General features: G+C 41.3%; 1 non-coding gene across 1 annotated transcript; it reads right to left on the minus strand.

Annotated features, from left to right (window-relative positions):
• Window positions 1-4,667: 4,667 nt before the first annotated feature.
• Window positions 4,668-4,771, minus strand: LOC112759877 (small nucleolar RNA R71). Its single transcript, XR_003180342.1, has one exon. It is a non-coding gene; the product is annotated as a small nucleolar RNA R71 (small nucleolar RNA).
• Between the last annotated feature and the right edge of the window lie 2,762 nt (window positions 4,772-7,533).

Raw genomic sequence — 7,533 nt, forward strand, 5'->3', positions numbered from 1 at the left:
TCAGAATGGACCATCCTGGATATATTCTATGATGGTTTATCTGAGCTATCAAAGATGTCACTGGACACTTCTGCAGGTGGATCCATTCACCTTAAGAAAACGCCTGCAGAAGCTCAAGAACTCATTGACATGGTTGCTAATAACCAGTTCATGTACACTTCTGAAAGGAATCCTGTGAGTAATGGGACGCCTATGAAGAAGGGAGTTCTTGAAGTTGATACTCTGAATGCCATATTGGCTCAGAATAAAATATTGACTCAGCAAGTCAATATGATCTCTCAGAGTCTGCATGGAATGCAAGCTGCATCCAACAGTACTCAAGAGGCTTCTTATGAAGAAGAAGCTTATGATCCTGAGAACCCTGCAATAGCAGAGGTGAATTACTTAGGTGAACCTTATGGAAACACCTATAACTCATCATGGAGAAATCATCCAAATTTCTCATGGAAGGATCAAAAGCCTCAACAAGGCTTTAATAATGGTGGAAGAAACAGGTTTAACAATAATAAACCTTTTCCATCATCCACTCAGCAACAGACAGAGAACTCTGAACAAAATGCTTCTAATTTAGCAAATCTAGTCTCTGATCAATCCAAGGCCACTATGAGCTTCATGAATGAAACAAGGTCTTCCATTAGAAATTTGGAAGCACAAGTGGGCCAGCTGAGTAAAAGGATCACTGAAATCCCTCTCAGTACTCTCCCAAGCAATACAGAAGAGAATCCAAAAGGAGAGTGCAAGGCCATTGACATAAGCAAAATGGCCGAACCCAATGAGGGAGAGGAGGGCGTGAATCCCAAGGAGGAAGACCTCCTGAGACGTCCAGTGATCAATAAGGAGCTTCCCTCTGAGGAACCAAAGGACTCTGAGGCTCATCTAGAGACCATAGAGATTCCATTGAACCTCCTTATGCCCTTCATGAGCTCTGATGAGTATTCCTCTTCTGAAGAGAATTAGGATATTACTGAAGAGCAAACTGCCAAGTTTCTTGGTGTAATCATGAAGCTGAATGCCAAATTATTTGGCATTGATACTTGGGAAGTTGAACCTCCCTTGTTCATCAATGAACTAAGTGATCTGGATCAACTGACATTGCCTCAGAAGAGACAGGATCCTGGAAAGTTCATAATACCCTGCACCATAGGCACCATGATCTTTAAGGCTCTGTGTGACCTTGGCTCAGGAATAAACCTCATGCCCCTCTCTGTAATAGAGAAACTGGGAATCTATGGGGTGCAACCTGCTAAAATCTCATTAGAGATGGCAGACAGTTCAAGAAAACAGGCTTATGGACAAGTAGAGGACGTGTTAGTAAAGGTTGAAGGCCTTTACATCCCTGCTGATTTCATAGTCCTGGATACTGGAAAGGAAGAGGATGAATCCATCATCCTAGGAAGACCTTTCCTGGCCACAGCAAGAGCTGTGATTGATGTTGACAGAGGTGAAATAGTCCTTCAATGGAATGAGAACTCCCTGATGCCAAGGCATCTTAGGCTAGTTTCACTAGCATTTTTCTGTTAGTTTTAGTGGTTTTATGCATTTTCTTGAGCTTAAAGTAACCAAGAATGGTTAAATGAATAACAAAGCAATGAACCATCCAAACAGTATGATTTTGATGCAAATTCCATGAGTTTTTAGTTATATTACTTGAATGCTATGAATGGAAGATTTCTCATGAAATTTTGCAAGACTTTGATGCAATTGTTTGGATGATTTCAGGGAAGAAGAGGCTAGGCAAGGAAGCAACAAAACCAATAAAGGAAGCTTGAATATCACATGTGGAGTTTAAGTTCCAGTTTAATCTTAAACTGGAGCTTAAACGCCAGAATCATGAAGGCTAAGAAATGCTGGAACTGAAGTTTAACCTCCAGTTTAACCTTAAACTGGAGGTTAAACGCCAGAATGAAAGTCTCACCAAAGAAGCATTTCCACGTTTAACCTCCAGTTTAACCTTAAACTGGAGGTTAAACGCCAGAAGTGGGAAATTCACCATGGGAGCAATTCCACGTTTAAGCTCCAGATTAACCTCAAACTGGAGCTTAAACGTGTTCGACACAAACTCTCACCAAAGAAGCATTTTCACGTTTAACCTCCAGTTTAACCTTAAACTGGAGGTTAAACGCCAGAAGGAAGAAAGGCACCAGGAGCATTCCACGTTTAAGCTCCAGTTTAACCTTAAACTGGAGCTTAAACGTGTTCGACCAAGTTTTCTCCTCCAGGGTTGCTCTTTCCCCTCTTCCACGTTTAAGCTCCAGTTTAACCTTAAACTGGAGCTTAACCGTGTTCGACCTCCAGGGCTGCCTTTCCTATCTCCACGTTTAAGCTTCAGTTTAACCTTAAACTGAAGCTTAAACGTGTTCGACTAAGTGACCCTCCAGGGCTGCCTTCTTCCATTTCCACGTTTAAGCTTCAGTTTAACCTAAAACTGAAGCTTAAACGTGCTTCCACAAAAGGCATCACTGGAAGTGTCTGGCGTTTAAGCTGCAGTTTAAGCTTAAACTGCAACTTAAACGCCACTCTTGGAAAAGGTTTCTGGGCCAAAAATATTGCGGTTTAAGTTAGTATTTGAGCACAAACATTAACTTAAACTTACTCTGGTATGAAACCCAATTGAATATCATGGTTTATGGGATTGGGCCTGAAGGATTGATGAGTCTGAAATTTCAATTTGTTGAGTCATGTGTCATTATTTGATTATCACTAAGTTGGCTCAATGAATGTTACAGAATTTGGATCAGCAGCCTCATCAAGATTATGGATCATAAACCCAAGGCAAAAGGAAAGCAGGGAGAGGCCTCAAAGCCCAAGAAACACAACAGAAGCTCAATATAGAAAGTGTATAAATAGGATAGAATTTAAGTTAGGAAGGGACTTTTATCTTCATTTTGGCTAGTTTTCATATCTTTGTAATTGAATTCAGAGCTATGATTCACTAAACCCCCTTTCATTGGGTTAGGGAGCTCTATTGTAATTCAATGAATCAATAATAGTTTATCTTCTTCTTCAATCTTTTCTCTTGAATTTTGTTAGAAAGCTTCTCGATCTAATTCCATTGGGTAGTTGTCTTGGGAAAGAAACTACCCATAATTGGAATCCTTCGGAACCTTGGGAAAGGAATGGAGGATTCATGCTAGAGAAGCTTTCTCACAGTGAATTGGATTGGGGTTTGGATGGATATTGTGACATGTAATCCTACCAAATTGTGGTTCATGAAACTGTGTGGTATAATCAGTGATCGAGCATCATCTCTTCTTATGAACATTTAAACCAAGGGATTGGGAATTTGTTTGTTTTTAGAGAGAATTGGTGAGCCAAGGGATTGGGATCCAATCATATAAGATTGCCAAGCAAAATTAAATGAACGCATTGGTTGAGGAAGAGATAAACATGTTTTGATTCGGAGATCTCAATATCTCCTATAACCCAATGAATTCCCCATTTCTGATTTCCACTTTCTCTTTACATTCTGCAATTAAATTCATGCAATCACCCCCATTCCCTTTTAATTTCAGCAATTTAGCTTCTGCTCTTTACTTCATGCAATTTAAGATTCCGCCATTTCAATTTCTTGTCATTTACGTTTCCCGCCAATTTTACATTCTGCAATTCTCATCTAAATTTTGATTCCGCTCAACTAGAACACACTTCTAATCCGAATTGCTCACTCAACCAATCCTTGTGGGATTCGACCTCACTCTATTGTGAGTTTTTACTTGACGATAACCGGTGCACTTGCCGGAAGGAATTTTGCCGATCGTGCAATTTCCTAAATCGTGGCATAACAAGTTTATGCGCATCAAGTTTATGGTGCCGTTTGCCGGGGATTGGTTTTCGATTGACAATTCTCAAATTGGAAGTTAACTAGATTGAGCATTTTTCTTGCTTTGTTAATTCTGTTCAAGTTACTTGTTGAATTTTAATTTCTGCACTCTGTTACATGCTTTCTTTATTTATGCCTTTAAATTCAAGCAACTAACTCACTGACTCACTAACTGTTTGAATTAATTCCTCAACTGCTCTGACCATACTCTTCCATTAACCAAGAGTATTTCACTTGTTTGGTGCCTGTGCTGTGTTCTTGTATGACAGGTAGGAGAGGAGAGACATCAACTCCTCCATATACCGAACCAGAGAGGACCCTTCATAGACTTAGAAGGGAAGCAAGAGGGAAGAGAGTACTGGGAGAAGAAGAATCTGAAGGAGAATCTGAGGACAATTTTGAGGAAGCTCTAGATCTCAACATGGATAGAGAAGTTCACAACCATGAGAGAGCTGATGGAAACAATACCATTCCTGAGAGGAGGGTTCTTAGTTCATACATAAACCCAACCTCTGGGAATTGTGGTAGCAGCATTCAGAAACCACCCATTCAGGCCAACAATTTTGAGCTCAAACCACAGCTAATATCACTTGTGGAGAATCATTGTTCATTTGGTGGGAGTGCTAATGAAGATCCAAACCAACACCTCACAAAATTCCTGAGAATTTGCGACACTGTGAAGTCCAATGGAGTCTAGGAAGATGCCTATAAACTGCTTTTGTTCCCATTTTCACTTAGGGACAAGGCAGCTAAGTGGCTGGAATCATTCCCAAGGGGGAGCCTAACAACATGGGACGAGGTGGAAAGCAAGTTTCTGGCACGTTTCTACCCCCCACAAAAGGTCAATAGGCTTCGATCTGAGGTTCAGACTTTTAGACAACAAGATGGTGAAACTCTCTACGAGGCATGGGAGAGATTCAAGGATTTGACAAGAAAATGCCCACCAGACATGTTCCATGACTGGGTGCAATTGCACATTTTCTATGATGGACTTTCTTATGAATCAAGGAAGGCTGTGGACCATTCATCAGGAGGTTCATTGAACAGGAAAAAGACTGTGGAAGAAGCCATTGAAGTGATTGAAACAGTGGCTGAGAATGAGTACTACTATGCATCAGAGAGACACAACACTAAGGGAGTCATGGAGCTGAACCATGTTGATACAATTCTAGCCCAAAACAAGGTGTTTGCCAAGCAACTAGCAGAGCTCACCAGGAAATTAGAAACAAAGCAAGTGACTGCAATACACACACAAGAGCAAGAGGAAGAAAGCACTGAAGGAGGTGATTGGGAAGAGGCCAATTATGTAGGAAATCAACAAAGGCAATCATATGATCCACATTCCAACCCTTACAATCCAGGATGGAAAAACCACCCAAACTTTGGGTGGGGGAACCAACAAACCCAACCACAAAACCACAAACCTTACAACCATAACCAACATAACAATTCCACATACCAAAACTCCAACCAAAGATCATACCAAGCCACACAAAACACTTACTCCCAACCATCATATCAAGGCCAAAATAATCGACCTACCCAACCTAATCCGAACCAACAATTTCAAGATCAATTAAACAGGATAGAAGGAATGCTTGCAACCATGGGTCAAGACATAACCGAATTGAAAGCTTTTAAGGAAGAAGTAATTTCCAACTTGCAAAACCAAGGAGCTGCCATCGAGAAGTTAGAAAATCAAATTGGGTATTTGTATAAGCAAATCCCTGGGCCAAGTGTTTCTCATGCTGCCAAGGCTATTGCAAGGGAAGAATGTAAAGCCATAACCCTCAGAAGTGGAAAAAAGCTGAAGGAGATCTCAAGTGAACCCACAGAGGATGAAGCAAAGGAAAATGTGAGAGACAAGGAACAGGGACAATCCTTTACACCGTCTGCAACAAGAGAAAAAGAAAAAGAGGTCCTGAAGCCGTATAAACCCAAAGCACCATATCCTCAACGTTTGATGAAAGGTGAAAAGGATGGCCAATTCTCCAGATTTTTGGAGATTTTCAAGAAGCTTCAAATCAACATCCCGTTTGCTGAGGCAATAGAGCAAATGCCACTCTATGCAAAATTCTTAAAGGAATTAATGACCAAAAAGAGAAGCTGGAGAAATGAGGAAACTGTGTTGTTGACTGAAGAATGCAGTGCCATCATTCAACACAAATTGCCTCAGAAACTGAAGGATCCAGGCAGTTTTCAAATCCCCTGCATCATAGGAGAAGTCATGGTGGAGAAGGCCTTGTGTGACTTAGGGGCCAGTATCAATTTGATGTCTCTAACAATGATGAGAAGAATGGAGATTGAGGAAGCCAGACCAACAAGAATGGCCCTCCAATTGGCAGACCGAACCTTTAAATTCCCTCATGGGATAGTTGAGGATTTGTTGGTAAAAGTGGGAGATTTCATATTCCCTGCCGATTTTGTGGTATTAGATATGGAGGAAGAAGCCGAAGCTTCAATAATTCTGGGAAGACCCTTCCTGGCTACTGCAGGAGCCATCATAGATGTCCAAAAGGGTGAGCTCACTCTTAGACTACATGATGAGCAATTGGTGTTTAACGTATTCAAGGCAATGAGCTATCCATCAGAATCACTAAAGGAATGCATGAGGGTGGATGTAGTGGACATTGCAGTACAAGAAACCTTTGAGGAAACAACAAAGGAAGTGGCAGAGGAGGAGTTCACCAAGGATATTGAAGATAGTGACATCAAGGCTGCTGAAACAACCATGCCAAGCATGCCAGATAGAGTGAAAGAAGAGAAGGAAGCACCAAAACCTGAGCTCAAAGCATTGCCCCCTAATCTCAAGTATGCATACTTGGGTAGTAATGAGAGCTATCCTGTTATCATTAGCTCTGCCCTGAGCCAAGAACAGGAAGAAAAATTGATCAATGTGCTACAAACTCATCAGGACGCCATTGGATGGACCCTAGCTGATTTAAAGGGGATAAGTTCATCCATATGCATGCATAAAATCTTGTTAGAAGAGGATGCTAGACCCTACATTCAAGCTCAGAGAAGATTGAATCCCGTCATGAAAGAAGTGGTACAAAAAGAGGTCATGAAGTTATGGCAGGCAGGGGTAATCTACCCCATTTCTGATAGCCCATGGGTTAGTCCCATCCATGTAGTTCCCAAGAAAGGTGGCATAACTGTGGTGCCAAATGAGAGGAACGAACTCATACCCACAAGAACTGTCACTGGGTGGAGGATGTGCATAGACTACAGGAAGCTCAATGAAGCCACCAGAAAAGATCATTTCCCACTCCCATTCATGGATCAGATGCTTGAAAGGCTTGCAGGGCATGCTTACTATTGCTTTCTGGATGGATACTCAGGCTATAATCAGATAGTAGTTGATCCTAGAGATCAAGAGAAAACATCATTTGTTTGTCCATATGGAGTTTTTGCTTATAGACGCATGCCCTTTGGATTGTGCAATGCACCTGCCACTTTCCAAAGATGCATGCTGTCCATCTTTTCAGACATGATTGAAAAATTTATTGAGGTTTTCATGGATGATTTTTCTGTGTTTGGAGATTCTTTTCCTAGCTGCCTACACCACCTTGCCTTGGTGCTTAAGAGATGCCAAGAGACCAACCTAGTATTAAACTGGGAAAAGTGTCATTTCATGGTCACAGAAGGAATAGTCCTTGGCCACAAAATCTCGAATAGAGGCACTAAGGTGGACAGAGCTAAGGTGGAACTCA

Source organism: Arachis hypogaea, chromosome 16 (genome assembly GCF_003086295.3).
Source record: "Arachis hypogaea cultivar Tifrunner chromosome 16, arahy.Tifrunner.gnm2.J5K5, whole genome shotgun sequence".
Lineage (NCBI taxonomy): Eukaryota > Viridiplantae > Streptophyta > Magnoliopsida > Fabales > Fabaceae > Arachis > Arachis hypogaea.